The sequence below is a fragment of the Artemia franciscana genome, unplaced genomic scaffold (assembly GCF_032884065.1).
Source record: "Artemia franciscana unplaced genomic scaffold, ASM3288406v1 PGA_scaffold_74, whole genome shotgun sequence".
Taxonomy (NCBI): Eukaryota; Metazoa; Arthropoda; class Branchiopoda; order Anostraca; family Artemiidae; genus Artemia; species Artemia franciscana.
In genome coordinates this window covers 1,361,782-1,378,193 of record NW_027062709.1, presented here as the reverse complement: position 1 = coordinate 1,378,193, position 16,412 = coordinate 1,361,782, and the positions used below count along the sequence as shown (strand labels likewise).

At 34.0% G+C, this 16,412-nt stretch overlaps 1 protein-coding gene across 1 annotated transcript in view; it reads right to left on the bottom strand.

Annotated features, from left to right (window-relative positions):
• LOC136042172 (intraflagellar transport protein 172 homolog) overlaps positions 1-16,412 on the bottom strand; it is a 222,669-nt gene that overhangs the window by 110,254 nt on the left and 96,003 nt on the right. The gene's annotated exons all lie outside the window — the stretch shown is intronic.

The following is a 16,412-nucleotide window of genomic DNA, read 5'->3' as shown; positions in this document are numbered from 1 at the left end:
TGGTGGGTAGAATAAGCAAATGTAGTAGATACGTGACTGATGTAACCAGACTGGATCCAATCTCTTTGGGGGAATTAGGGGGGTCCAGTGCTTTGGTGAGTTCGGTGCTTCTGGACGTGCTAGGACGATGAAAATTGGTATGCGTGTCAGGGACCTACACAAATTGACTTGATAAAGTCGTTTTCTCCGATTCGACCATCCTGGGGGCTGAAGGGAGATGAAAAATTACAAAAATGAGGTATTTTTAACTTACGAGTGGGTGATCGGATCTTAATGAATTTTGATATTTAGAAGGACCTCGTGTCCCAGAGCTCTTATTTTAAATCCCGATCAGCATTAAGCCTCTGATTTTTCTTTTAAATTACTCCACCGATTCTTAGAATTTTGCTAGAGCTCATGCCATTTGAGCTCTTGGCTCTTCTGACCTCGTCACAAGTGCTACATGAGCTATTAGCTCTTGTTTTCATCATGGGGGGGGGGTCACGAACCAGCCTTGGTCGTTTAATGAAGGGTGGCTCATTTGAACAGAAATTTAGAGCTCTTATGTGCTTTTTCATTGCCTAAAAAAAAGTATTATAATACTAGGCCAATTTTAAACTATTTTGTGTTGCAGAGAAATAAATTTGTTCTTAATAGTTTCAAAATTACAGTGAGGAAAAATTGTAAAATTGACAACCAGTTTTAGACCGCCGAAAAAGTAGCCTATTTACATGGCATTTGATTTCAGAGACTATACTGACACGCAGTTGCTCATCCGTTATTAAAATGTACAAAGTTAAAAATAAATAAGTAAATAGGTTAGTTGGTAAAGATAAATAGGTTATAGATAAATAGGCTAACTGTAAACAGCAAAGATAAACTTGTATGCAAGACAAACGGTTATTATAGACGATAATTTGCAACCTTCCTTCTGCTGAGTTGGTTCATTTGGAACTTTATTTATTCATATTAATAATTACCAAGTTACGCAACAGAACTTAGGGTTAAATCATTTTATGTGGACAGGGGGAGGCACTGGAACCTCAGACGGCACGATATTAGGCCTAGTTTTTCTAAATTTCTGAATAAATTCTTTTGATTAATGGAGAAGGATATGAATTTATCTGCTAATCCCCTTCATCCGAATATAGGGAGCGAGGAAATGACATCTTCCCACCTCATTGAAGTCATAATTTGAGCGCAAAATGATTAGGTTCTTATCAAACATTTCGTGGTAACGAACTGTAGTAAGGAGCGACCCGGCTCAATAGTAAACGAAACTCTAAAAAACGGAATTTTGATGCTAAAAGATACATCAAAAGAATCGAATTTTTATGCTGATTCTAAATATATAACTTTTAATAAATTTAATCTTTGTCGTCAAAAGTTATGAGCCTGAGAAAATTTGCCTTATTTTGAAAAATAGGGAGAAACACCCTCTAAAAGTCAAATAATCTTAACGAAAATCACACCATCGCATTCAGCGTATCAGAAAACCCTATAGCAAAAATTTCAAGCTCCTATCTACAAAAATGTGGAATTTCATATTTTTTGCCAGAAGACAGATCACGGGTGCGTGTTTATTTGTTTGTTTTTTTTTTCCCCAGGGGTCATCGTATCGACCAAGTGGTCCTAGAATCTCGCAAGAGGGCTCATTCTAACGGAAATGAAAAGTTCTAGTGCCCTTTTTAAGTGACCAAAAAATTGGAGGGCACCTAGGCCCCCTCCCACCCTCATGTTTTTCCAAAGGTCAACAGATCCAAATTTTGAGATAGCCATTTTGTTCCGCATAGTCGAAAACCATATTAACTATGGCTTTGGAATGACTCACTACCCCACAGTCCCTGGGAGAGGGGCTGCAAGTTACAAACTTTGTCCAGTGTTTACATACAGTAATGATTATTGGGAAGTGTACAGACTTTTTCAGGGGGATTTTTTGGTTTGGGTGGGGTAGAGGGGAGGGGGCTATGTGGGAGGATCTTTTCTTGGAGGAATATGTCATGGGGGAAGAGAAATTCAATGAAAAGGGCGCGGGATTTTCTAGCATTACTATAAAAAAAAACAATGAAAAAATAAACACGAAAAAGTCTTTCAACTGAAAGTAAGGAGTAGCATTGAACTTAAAACGAACAGAGATTATTACGCATATGAGGGGTTCTAAAAATACTTTAGCATAAAGAGCGAGGTATTTAGGAGGAGATAAATACCTTGCTCTTTATGCTAAAGTATTTTTAGTAATTTCAACTATTTATTCCCCGGCCTTTCTGATTCAGGGGTCATTCTTAAAGAATTGGGACAAAACTTAAGATTTAGTGTAAAAGGCGAGGTATTAGATAACTTCGAAGACCACACTGCCTTTCCATGACAAAAGTAAAACAGTTCAAAATAGGGATGATACCTTTTTATTGACAGTGAAATATAAAATTATTTAACTGGATATTTCGAACACATATACAGTGTTCATCATCAGCAGTAAAACTGAGGAAAAACCGAGGTATTAACGAGGGAAAAACCCCCTCATATACATAATAAAAAATATAAGAGTATAAAAGTCTGTTACGTAAGTTGATTCTTAAGTTACGTATATTTTTTACTAATAAAAACGTTCGTTAAAAATTAAGAGTTCTAGTTGCCTTTTTAAGTAACCGAAAAACTGGAGGGCAACTAGGCCTCCTTCTCCACCCCTTATTTCTCAAAATCGTCTGATAAAAACTAAGAGAAAGCCGTTTAGCCAAAAAAAAAAAATAATGTGCAAATTTCATTTTAATAATTAATGTGCGGAGAGCCAAAATCAAAAATGCATTAATTCAAAAACGTTCAGAAATTAAATAAAAAAAACTAGTTTTTTAAACTGAAAGTAAGGAGCAATATTAGAACTTAAAAAGAACAGAAATTACTCCGTATATGAAATGGGTTGTCCCCTCCGCAATCCCTTGCTCTTTACGCAAAAGTTCGATTCTTTGCCACAATTCTACTTTTAAAAACAATTAAAATTTCTGTTCGTTTTAAGTTTTAATATCGCTCCTTACTTTCAGTTTAAAAAACTAGTTTTTTTTATTTAATATTTACAAAAAAAAACAAGCAAACACGCATCCGTGATCTGTCTTCTGGCAAAAAATGCGAAATTCCACATTTTTGTAGATAAGAGCTTGAAACTTCTACAATACGGTTCTCTGATACGCTGAATCTGATGGTGTGATTTTTGTTAAGATTGTATGACTTTTAGGGGGTGTTTTCCCCTATTTTCCAAAATGAGGCAAATTTTCTCAGGCTCGTAACTTTTGATGGGTATAACTGATCTTGATCAAACTTATATGTTTAAAATCAGCATTAAAATGCAATTCTTTTGATATAACTATTCGTATCAAAATTCCATTTTTTAGAGTTTCGGTTACTACTGAGACGGGTCGCTCCTTACTACAGTTCGTTACCACGAACTGTTTGACACGAACGAAGGCAGGAGAAGGGCACTCCTTGAAATTTAGTTTTGCCCGATGAAGTTTCGCTCCATGAAGAGTTTAAAATTTTTATCTTTAAATGCATTTTTGAATTTTCAGAGAGTTGCACCTATGAGAATTTTTGAAGGAGTTAACATTTTTTATTTTTCAGTTCTCTTTCAACAGTCAATGAGTGAACTTGTTTGACTGCATTTAACCTAACGCAGTGAGTGCAGTGTAACGTTTTTGACTCTGTAAATGCTCGTGATAGCATGAAATAACCTTAATTGATAATTGGATAAAAAGGAGTTTCATATATCCTGTAATTTTTGGCCAGGGATTTCTATTTTAAGAAAGTTCCCGATTTGGGTGTTAGTCTTGTCTTTTTAACAGCATATAGAAATTGTACGCTGTGAACTAGCGTATAAGTTCATTTAAAGGTAGGTGAATAGTCTTATTTTTAGACCATCATTATGGGAAAGAAAGGTAGAGGTAAACGTAACCAAATTGAAGCTGAATTATCGGACCGCATGATGAACTCGACAAGTAATTCTGATGGTAGCGTTCTCGCTATTTGTCAGAGGTCAAATGCTGAGAATATTATTAAAATTCTAGATATGGTCCAGTACATAAATACGAATATTGAGGGTATCCAGCATGATGTCTTGGAGATGAAAACTGATTTAATTGCAGGGACCAATCGTGTTACATCGATAGAAAATAAAAATAATATAATATTTATTATATTAATATTATATTAATATTTATATTAATATTATATTAATATTTCCTAAGCAAATCCTTTCTTCTCTCCACGTTCCCGGAATAGAATTACACTAAATTTCCTCCGTTGAATCCTAGTTGAGAGTCAACTTTTTCCCATCAAGATTGGAAGTGCTCTCTCTTTCCCGTTATATGATACAAAACACAAGAATTTCTTTTTCTCTTCTTTTTTTTCTCTCTCTTTCAATCGGGAAAGCGGAAGATTTATGGGACGACCAATTAAGCGTGGGGGTCCTTGGCAATATTTTTAGAATAGGTTGTTAAGAGTGAAAATATTATTAATAAAGGGGAAAAGTCCGTTAATCCTTAGTAAGAAGAAGCGTTTTTATGATTAACTTATTTTGTCGTTAGTTTAGATATTTTCGCGCTGTATTCTGTTTCTGTGCGTGCTTGTAATTTGTACTGTTGTTTAATTTTCTTGCTTGTGTGTTATTTATTTATATTGTTGTGTGTATATGGCCCTTAGGCTTTTGAAATACACTTATCTTATCTTATCTATACTTAACAAACAAATACAACGTAGAGACAATAGGGAAAATTTCAAGACAGTGGAAATTATTTCTGTAGATATTTCGGCCCTATGTCCAAGGGCCGTCTTCAGCACAATACAAGAATAAGAGAGAAACTATATATATATATATATATATATATATATATATATATATATATATATATATATATATATATATATATATATATATATATATATATATATATAAATATATATATATATAAAAATATATTTTTTATATATTTATTAAAAAATTATATTTTTTATATATATATTAAAATATATTTTTCTATATTTTATATATATATATATATATATATATATAAAATATATAAATATATATATATATAAAAGAACTTACATCAAATTGTAAGTTCTTTGAACTGTCCTGGTTGAACTTCGTTGAAGTAAGGATGCTAGGGCTATTTTTAAAAAATGTTTTAAAAAGTGTTTTTAATCATTCAGTTTTAATCCTCACAATTTGATGTAAGTTCTTTTATATATATATACATATATAGTTTCTCTCTTATTCTTGTATTGTGCTGAAGACGGCCCTTGGACATAGGGCCGAAATATCTACAGAAATCATTTCCACTGTCTTGGAATTTTCCCTATTGTCTCTACGTTGTATTTGTTTGTTATGGAAAGGCAGTGTGGTCTTCGTCGCTATTTTTTAATAGTATACTTGAGAATGAACTTGCATCAGTGAAATCAGAACTTCTGGTTTTGAAGAATAATGTGGAGGAACAATCGGAGATAATTAATAAATGTAACGAGGAAGTCAATTCAGTAGTCAGTCAACTGTTTGTTGATGAAAATCGCAATAAAATGTACAGCTTATTATTTTTGGGCCTAAATGAAGTACTTATTAAGGATGCCAAGTCTCTGATTTCAGATGAGCTGGTCCATGGATTGTCATTGGATGCCGTCTTTTTGTGCCGTCTTTTAGTGCTGTTCAGTGTTCTAAAAAGTTTGTAAAAATTAAATTGGACAATACACAGGTTCGATTTTCTATTTTGAGTAATGAGAAAAAATTTGACGGGAAACAGTTCAATATGTATAAGAATTTTTTTATTTGCGATGATGTTATGCCTCGTGTGCGCAAGGGACTACTGGGTATTCATAAATGTCTAGTGGAAAAGAGGAGTGGAAGGCTGGGTACCTCCTGCCTTATCCCCTGTAAAACAAACAACACTTTAGTTAAAGAGCCTTGGTACAATACAAAGGGTCTGTTGCAGTGTTGTGCCAAGCACTTCTTTTTTTACTTAAGTACAAGTACCAAGTACTCAGAGAAATTTTTACTTAATTACAAGTATTAAGTACTTCTCTAAAAATATACTTAAGTAATAAATACTTTTGAAAAAGTACTTCAGTACTTAAATACTCAAGTATTTTGATTTTGCTTCAGTATTTAAGTACTAATTTTTTACCTACAGTAAATAACACGCAAAACACTTCTTTAATATTCGTTTCCTTTCCAAATAGACAAGATAAGCAAGATTCTGACGAAAAATCGACCGCTTTTCAGAAAAACCGACAGTTTTCATGAAAAAAATTAACTGATTTCACAAAAAATCAAATTTTACTGCAGTTAAGATATAAAAAAAAGATTTTTGCAAAGAACATTAATTACGGCTTCATCATAACTTAGCATAATCTCTTAATTGTTCTTTAACAGAAGAAGCTTTTCAAACATACCATCTCCAAGCATGTTTCTTTTTCAAGTAAAATTCCACCACCTAACAAAAAAGTCGTTTTGCAGGTGCAGACGAAGGAATAATACAGTTGTACTTCCTGAAAACTTTCATTACCATTGGGTACTTCAGTACTTAAATACTCAAGTATTTCGATTTTGCTTCAGTATTTAAGTACTAATTTTTTACCTACAGTAAATAAAACGCAAAACACTTCTTTAATATTCGTTTCCTTTCCAAGTAGACAAGACAAGCTAGATTCTGACGAAAAATCGACCGCTTTTCAGAAAAACCGACAGTTTTCATGAAAAAAATCAACTGATTTCACAAAAAATCAAATTTTACTGCAGTTAAGATATAAAAAAAAGATTTTTGCAAAGAACATTAATTACGGCTTCATCATAACTTAGCTTAATCTCTTAATTGTTCCTTAACAGAAGAAGCTTTTCAAACATACCATCTCCAAGCATGTTTCTTTTTCAAGTAAAATTCCACCACCTAACAAAAAAGTCGTTCTGCAGGTGCAGACGAAGGAATAATACAGTTGTACTTCCTGAAAACTTTCATTACCATTGGGTATACTTTGAGCACATACATTTCCTGTCGCCTCTCATTCATATATGACAAATATATGAATGATCATATATTCATATATGACAAAACATCCACATTCACAGAACTGATTTCACGGTCACGGTTGCCAGAATTATCACAAGTTGTTTCTTCACCACTAAGATCAAAGTATTCTTCTCCAGACAAAAGGCTACCTTTATCAGCCTTGTAAGTAATTCTGAAATCTTTGACGTTTTTCACTTTGTCAAACAAGAGTTGAACTGGTACATCCTTCTGGTTATCAGGAAACCACTTCAATTTTAAGAAAGGATGACTTGCCATGGCAATAACATAGTCTCTTGCATCTAGAACTCTCTCGTCCAGGATCGTGGGGAATCTTTTTTCAAGACCCACAAGTAAACCATGTACCAAAGGCTGGTTGACTTTCGCTAAATCTTTCAGCTTTTTGAGCTTACTTTCAAACGTTATGACTGTAGGATAAATAGAACCGAAGTAGCATTTTTACTCCCCCTGAAGAATGTCCAATACCACTGCTACTGGCTCCATAATTTTCATGTATTCTTCAAGAATTTCCACATCACTAGAAGATACAAAGCATCACATACGCCAGCAAACTTTCCAATTTTGTGACAATCCATCAAACGCTACCACTTGGCTACCATAGGTCTTATAAGCTGTTTGTTGTCATATACCTCTTTCACAGCCTCATCAGCTTTTGAAATCTTATTCATGGCATCCCACAGAGCAATACACTTTGAAAAAGTGGTATGGTACTGCCTCTTATATGCAACATCAATATCACAGAGGACTTGATCAGCATCAGTGAATGCAAGCCGGTTAAGTGTGTGGCTGACACCTGAAGTGTGGGGGAAGCTAGAAATACTCAGGGTTATCATGAGAATCGAGTATCTTTTCAACGTTTGTAAAAGAGAATGAGCCATTCTAGCCTGCTTCATCTTCATTTTCTTCGTCACTGACTTGAACTTCTTCATCAGAAATCATCGGATATTCCCTGAATGCCTTACTAAGGTTAGAGGCATTATTGGTCAAAATCCCTCATACCTTTTTATCGGCTGCAATTTTGTACCTGGCAAATACACCATTCAGTTTTTAATTAAGTGTGTGAGCCCTTGAACCAGGAACAAGCAAGTGCACAAGATTTCCATTTCAAATCCTCATTGAGAAAGTGTAGCTTTTGTTGTTGGCAGACCAAATGTCTGTTGTCAACAAAATGTAGTTTTTGAGTTCAAAATCATGAACCATATCTTTCTGTACTTCAACAAACTTTGCTTCAATTTGCTCAGCTAAAGCTTTTCTTCCTGAAACTTTTGCATAAGGTGCAAGACCTGTTATCAAATTTTTGAACGATGGCTTCTCAACAGTGTACAGGGGTCACATATCATATGGGGGTCACAATATAGTCCAGTACCAAAGAATTCACTTTTAGCTGTGTCAGTTTCAACAGTCTTGCAGCAAAAAAATCTCCATTAACTTTTCAGAAGGTGAGCTATAATCAGGGCCAGTATTATCTTCATTATCTTCAGCTTCAGATGACCCCAAAAGTAAGCCTAAGAGTTCGCTAGCCTCTTTGCTACTTGATTTCCTTTTGTTCTTACTGTTCTTGTTGAGCTCAGTAAACTCCTGGTAAACAGAAGGATGGACAAACTCACCTTGAGATGTCTGTGGAAATTTGTTGTTGCATCCATGTGACTCTTCAGAATTTTGTTTTGGCAGTTTTTGCATGTGGCGGATACTGCATCATCCTTCCGCATAATTGGAAGGATGGGGCAAAAATTCCCATAATTTTTCCATTTATCACAAAAAACTTTCTGTTTAATATATATGGTACTTCCGCCATGATAGCATCCTTTTTTGAAATTTTGGGGCCGCTTTTCCCAAAGACTAAAATCTATTCATCCACTAATATATAGACAGTTCATTTTGTCACATTGCCCTGCATCATGCCAGTATAATTTTCCTGTGCCATGAAGAAAGTACTTGAGTACTTAAGTACCCTTAAGTACTTCAATTTTGTACTTAAGTATAAGTATTAAGTATTTTGGAAGTTTTTTACTTAAGTAGAGTACAAGTACTCAAATTTTTTTATTTAAGTAATTACTTCAGTACTTTTACTTAAGTATTTCCCAACACTGGTCTGCTGACACCGTAATTTGTGTATAGCTTTGGTTGATTAAGTCTTATTGAAGTTTTGTTTTGTTAGTCTTTAAGTGATCTTATGATGTTGGGGTTTGTGTGAATTACTAAGTCGCGAGCCGTTGCGTTAGGAGCTTGATAGATGAACGGGTTACAGGCACTATTTTCATGGCCTGTTCTTTTTCTTATTAGTGTTTTGAAGTGGATTATGTTTGTTCTTCTTACTTTGTGTCTGTTTGTTATCTTTATTACTATTGGAACCATGTACCAAGGTTGTTTTTTTTTTTTATTTATTTAATGACAATGGATAATTGTGATCGTGATTCCCGGAGCAATAACCGTCTGAATAATCTGGAAGCTTGTAATGTAGATTTTGGAGGTATATTTACGGAGCATCTGCATCGGAGTTATGACATTGGGAAAGCAGGGCAATATAAATCTATTAGTTCAAAATATGTGTTTAAAGATGGAATCCAATCTGAGTATGGTGATGCCAGAGGCCTCAAAGTCTTCCACCTTAATTTCCAAGGGCTAAGTTCTTCCTTTAATTTTCTAAATGAAATATGTGAACTTTCTGTTTTTCAGGTTATCGGTCTTACTGAAACCTGGCTGAATGATCGCAACTCAGCTCTCTTACAAATTCCAGGATATAAATTTTAGAATAGGAATTGACAGTTTAGTTGGCATGGAGGAAATGGAGTATTTATTCGAAGCGATATTGAGGTTTTTGTAAGAAATGACCAAGTAGTATATCGGAAAATGTTATTTGGACCATTTTATGAAAACTCGTATCTTGCCCATGAGAAGCTTTTGGTACAGAGCTCTGAACTTGGTGCCTCCTCTAAGCCCGGGCTCCAGCGCGTAGATCGTACTACAACACAATAGGCGGGAACGCAATTTTTTTTTGTTGCATACACAGCTTAGATACCAATACCAGTTTCGTGTTATCAATTAAATACCAATGCCAGTTTCCTGTCTCCAGCCGCTAGCATCGCTACCGCGCACTGTGTCCCAAAAATAAATCGAGTTTTATAACTGTATATTGGTATCTAAGCTGTGCTCCGTACCAATCTTTATGGATCTTCTGGATAAGCAGCTTGAGAAATTACCAACTCGTTCACATCCATTTATGATGCTCAGGGAATTTGATATTGACCTTTGAGGAATACGACCTTGATACGACCTTGATATTGACCTTGATACGAGCGATTCTATGGATTTTTGCAGCTTTGTATGTCCTCTGGTTTATTTTCTACCATTAATATATGTACACGAGTCACTACCTCATCATCGAAGCTTATTGAAAATTATTTTTCAAATTTGGATTTTCAGCTACAAGAGTTATTTTTACAGATGTATCAGACCATTCTGGGATTTCACCAAGACTTGAGGTTTGTATCCCCAAAAGCCAGCACTAATAATTTCAATGAGTACAATGCCCGTGTTTAGCCAGAGTAACCTTCAAAAGTATCTGTTGTACCATAAGTTTTTTTCCACTGTTCCTATCTCTGGAGTGGGGCACCAATCTGCGCAGGCTGACAGCAAGTTCTGGTTTGACCTTTCACTACTTCACCTAACCAGAACCGTGGTTTTGAACAGAGTTTCAGAATGACCACAAGGAGTGGCACTCTTGAGGAAATTTTAGCCCATTAAAAAACAGCACATTATGATAGATTATAAGCAAAAAAACCGCTAAGATGGTTAAATTGCGGTTCTAGGCTAAAAAATGATCCCACAAGGGCCAAACAAAAAGTAAGACGTCCTCAAATGAACTGGGAAATGGACACAATAAAGTAATTATAGGACATAGGAGCTTAATGCTAGGGAGCAAAGAGAAGACCTTTCCACAGAGTAAGATTGTTGAATAAGATGTTGAATTTTACTAGTTGAAAACAAAGATTTTTTTCTCAACTATGAAAAAGAATAGAAACAAAAAAGTTTTCGCTCCAGGAAACATTTGGTAGGTTTGGCTTCTGGAAAACTTCCCACATGGCCCTATGAGAAAATAAAATACAACCCTCATTTACGTATAAACTTGAAGTACTTCCTAGTGAAAAATTGTTTTTGAAATTTTCAAATTTCTAATTAAGACAATAGCATAAGCAATTCTAGTTAAAATAGGTCCTATAATAAATCATTTATGTAAAGTTAATTTCTTAGAAGTGACTATATAATAAAATGCCCATTGCTTGGAATGACCCTGAAAGTTAAGTTTCATTTTTCATCTCGGAAGGAAGAAAAATTGGATAAAGGCATCTGTTGCAGGATGTCATATGGTAAATTAAACTAAAATTTTTACATGGAAAGAATAGCTTTTTCTTGTGGAAATATAAGCATTTCTTAGGACTTGAAAATAGAGCATAAGCGATAATTCGCATTAATGTGGCATTCATGTGACGATAGAAAAGCAAACGAAGGTAGAAATCAGACACGGAAAATTATTAATTTCTTCTATAAATGGGAAGAACGCTGATTCTACGGAAGCAATAACTAGACTTGCGTTGTCACGGCCCCGTGAACTATTGCAGTTACTGGGTAATAGTTACACAGTAGAAACTGGAACTCTGGCGAAGAACCCTGGCATGGATAGGCTGTCTAGAAATTATTTACTGAAATGAAATTGTTTAGAAACTGTCTAAAATGTTCCCTTCCAGCTACTGTTGTCTTTAGGATGCTACTTTCCCTTCAAGACTTTTTCTTTGTTTACTGTTCAAATTTTGTCTAAATTGTCAAATTTTCTCAAAATTTCTTTTTCCGATTATAAAATTTTGTCAAAACTTTTTCTTCCAGCTACTATCGTCTTTAGGATGCTACTTTCCCTTCAAGACTTTTTCTTTGTTTACTGTTCAAATTTTGTCTAAATTGTCAAATTTTCTCAACATTTCTTCCTCCAATTGTCAAATTTTGTCAAAATTTCTTCTTCCAGCTACTGTTGTCTTTGGGATACCCCTTTCCCTTCATGAGTTTGTCTTTTTCAGCCGTTCAAATTTTGCAAAATTAGACATTACTGACCTCTGATCTTACTGATCTCTTAAGGGCCACTCTTTTGATGTGCGTCAGTATATCAGGATTGACACGGATATAATTGACTCCAAGACAATTGATTCAACTTTATGATGCTAGTATGAATCACTGTTGCCAGATGCCAGTTATATGAGGGTACAGCCATAAAATTGAAATGCATAAGAACCAAAATAAGGCACCTTTTTGAGACAAAATGTAGAGAAGATAAGAATTGGTTTTGTTTTTGTGACTGTACTCGGACGTATTCAGGGTGCCATGGGGGAGAGGGGTTTGACCCCCCTAAAATACTAAATTTTTATGTAATTTCTAGACACTTCTTGTTCAATCATCCAATATTTATTGGTATTCCCCCAACATACGAGCCTTCGTACATGCCTGACTGTGTTGTATTTTAGCCTTGTAGTTCTTAAATATTCGAAGTTTAAACGGGGGAATGGGGTGGATGGGAAATTCTTCCAGGAAAAATCCAAGACCACTGTTTTCTAAAATGTAGGGAATTAGGGTCGAGAGCGTGCAATTTTCCATAGACCACTAACGCTTTGAATAGGAATATCTATTTTTTTAGAACATGGTACGTAAAACATGGAAGGGCTGTGGTCACCATCAGTAGGATCGTTCCCAGGGAGGTTAGACTTCACCTCTTTGTAAATAAGATCCTTGGTACTTCTCATCCCCATTCAACGTCGTTCTGAAAATTCAAATAGTTTCTAATTATTGTTATCAAAAAAGTGTTATTGACCCTCCTACTCTAGAGGGAAACGGATTAAAGATGGCGATACTACAACATTGATGTAAAACTGTGACTTCAATGGAAAAAAACCTGATAAATTTCTGCACTTTCCCATCTATATCCTTAAAAGTACTCATTCACAAGCAGAGCCATCTTTGTTAAATCTTTCTTTCATTTTCTTGTCCTACTGGCACCACAGCCGGTTTTGAAGGTCAGGAAATATACTTACCCACCTTGCCATCAGACAATAAAGACAACTAAGAACTTTAAAAAATATTATGTATAGATGTCTTAAAATTGAAATTTTCTTCAAAGAAAATTTCTTTATTGTTCCATCACTCTATTTCAACTCATTCACTGCTCCTTCGACTCCTCTAAAACTTAACATCTTTGTAACAAAATTAAACACAATAAATAAAAAGACAAAACAGAAAGGGTAAAAAATAAACAGGTCAAGTTACATAAATAGCGACAAAGACCACACTGCCTTTCTTTCAGAAATATCAAAAACAAGAAGAACAATAGGGAATTCTTTTCAAAAGACATTGGAAATCTAGTTTGAATGAATATTTCGGCCCTATGTCCCTATCTTCAGCAAAACACAAATATGTAGAGGAAGAAAAGCTTACAACAACATAAGACCAATAAAACTAAAAGGAAAATTTTTAAAAACTGTCTAAGCAGATTAGATTAGTGGAAACTAGATTTCCACTGTCTTACAAAAAGAATTCCCTATTTTTCTTCTTGTTTTTGATGTTTGTGGTCAAGTTATACGAAAGGCATTTTCCCATAAAAAAAGAAAGATGATCCTTTTCTACAAAAATTATGGAAGCACTTCTTATACAAATTATCAAATACTTTTTTCTTTTTGGCCATCCCAAAAACTGTTTCTAATAACCAGTCTCTCAAAAGAATACCAGCACACCAAAATCTAATCAAAAGTTCTGAATTTTTCAAAAACGCATTATGTCCCCTTCTTTGCATGCAAGACTAGCTGATAGTAAAATGTTAGGGAGAGATTTGTTTTTTTTTCTATTTCCAACTACAGCATTCCTTCTCATTCGGTGTCCGCTGAGCTCTTAAAATCTTAATAAACCAACAGTAAGTATGGGATCCTCTGATGTTAAAAAAAAAAACAAAAAAAAACACCTTTGGTAAATTTATGATACAAAGTTTTATTATTTTTTGACTGAAGCCCTATCATGACCAGTTATTTGAAAAACTGCCATTACATACAGTTTTTGGGATGGCCAAATATTGCAGAAGAAAAATTATAAATACAAACAAAAAAAACAACAGAAAAGGTAAAAAACTAAATAGGTAGCGTTGCTGAGGCCTTGGTGCAAAACGGTGTTTGGTGAAGGTAGAAGAATCTAATGAAAAAAAGTGCCAATCAGAAAATCCCCTTACCCCTCCTCCAAGAAAAAAAGAAAATAGTCCATTTTAATTATTTAAAAACACTTTGATGTAATTTTTTAAAATTAAATGTAAAAAAATAGTTTTACGAAAGGCACATTCCAATAAAAAAAGAAGGATGCTTTCTATAAAAATTATAGCAGCAGCTTAAAAAATGTTTAGAATTAAAAAAATAGCTTAAAATTAGGGATAATTTATCAACGCTGCAAGGGGTTGAAATAAAAATTAAAACTTTAGCACAAACCTGAAGTAATTTGAGTAATATGGGAGCTGAAATTAAAAATTTTGCACAGCTAAAGAATTTCTAAATATTTAAAAGGTATGGAATGCCACTCATGAATGTGACGTTTCCGCATTTTGACCTCTATCCCCCCCCTACGAAATGTTATAGTATAATTTGTGTTTCACCAAAACTAAATAAATAGCTTAGAGTGGAAGTTGAAGTTAGCTATTCAATTTTGACACAACTGAAAGCAATTGATTGAAAATAAGAATCACTAATTAAAGCCTATTGCAAGCTAAACCAATAAAACTGAATTGATTTTTATAAAGAACGCTAGTATAAAAAGAATTCCTGGAAGTTTAACCTTCTTCAAATTTTTATTTTTACAATGAAAAAAGTGAAAAAGTGAATTTTTGTTTCAGTAAAACCCAAATGAAACTTTAGCCTTTCGGAGAGCTTAGGAGTTGGCAACATTGCACTTACTATTGGTAATTACTGTTCTTTTTCTACTTTTCTTTTATGTTAATTTATTTAAGTCTCACGTCTTATAAAAGCTAATTTCTGCTCTTTTTGAGTTTTAAATTCGCTCTTTACTATTTACAAAACTCTTTTGTTGAACCTTTTTCATTCTCAAATTTCTGTTTGTTTTTAACTAAAATTATTTATTTCTATTTGCATATGTTAATAATAGCAATATTGGCGTGGATGCATTGAGCCTTAGTGGCCGAGGATTGGACTAAATAATAATAACAATATTGATGAATAATACGATCTATAATATTACTTAACGTTGATTAACAATAGAAATGTTTAATTACTAGTTATGGTAGGAGTTGGCGTTCACTAAGCTTGTGGATTTAAAGACTGTGCTTGAAATTAAAGCACTTAAAATACTCAATATTGTCTTTCTTTTTCTACAAGTTCAAAACAAAACGCTACGTTCTTGTTGAAAAAAAACGAAAATGAAAAAACATAAGGACAAAAAAATCAAAAAAAAAATCAAAAATAAACAAAAAAATTATCAAAAATAAGCAAGGCAAGTTTTCAGCACAGACAAAATAAATATGATACAGATATCTAGTTAATCAATTTTTTCAATACCGACAAATTTTGTGTTTCTTCTTGTCTGTCTTCTTTTTCTTCCAAAGTTGTGTTCATAAATGGCGCAAGCTTAATTTGAAAAATTAATCCTTACAGAACAAATTTAAGGAATTAAAAATAACATATGAAACATTTATAAATTTTCTTCTGATTATTTATCAGTTTTAATCCTAGGATTGTTTAGTAAATAATGTTTAATAAACATGAATTGATCATATGACTCAACCGATCGTTCAATAAACAGGCAACGCTGTCTTCAAACATGCATTAACATCTTTACGAATAGCTTCAATTAATGTCTAAAACTGACCCCATTTTTTTTTATCATTGCAGGATATGCCAGTTGGATGTCGGCAGGATATGCCAGTTGTGTTTTCAGGGACTAGGTTTGAAGCGTGTTTTAATCGAGTTCAACAAAAACCGTTTTCAGGTTTTCCGCGTTCAACCAAGCTAAATTTTAAAGCGTTTCCATCTTCCGGGTTCCAAGTGTTTTGTACACTGGTTTCTAAAAATTGCAACGCACCAGAATGGCAAGGTTGAGCTGAATTAGATCTGAGAAGATTTTCGCCCGTGTTGAACGCGGCACTCAAAACGACAATCTTTAAAACCCATTTCAAACTCCGTGTTGACGTAGGTGGCATGGCTTATATCATATACTTTTTGTCTGTGATTTTCAGTCAGTGAATAGTGAGAATAAAGTAGATGTTTTGGTAAAGACCTCCCCCCCACGAGCCATCTTTAGCACGAAAAAACTTATGCTACAAAAAACAAAAATTATCTTGGTTTC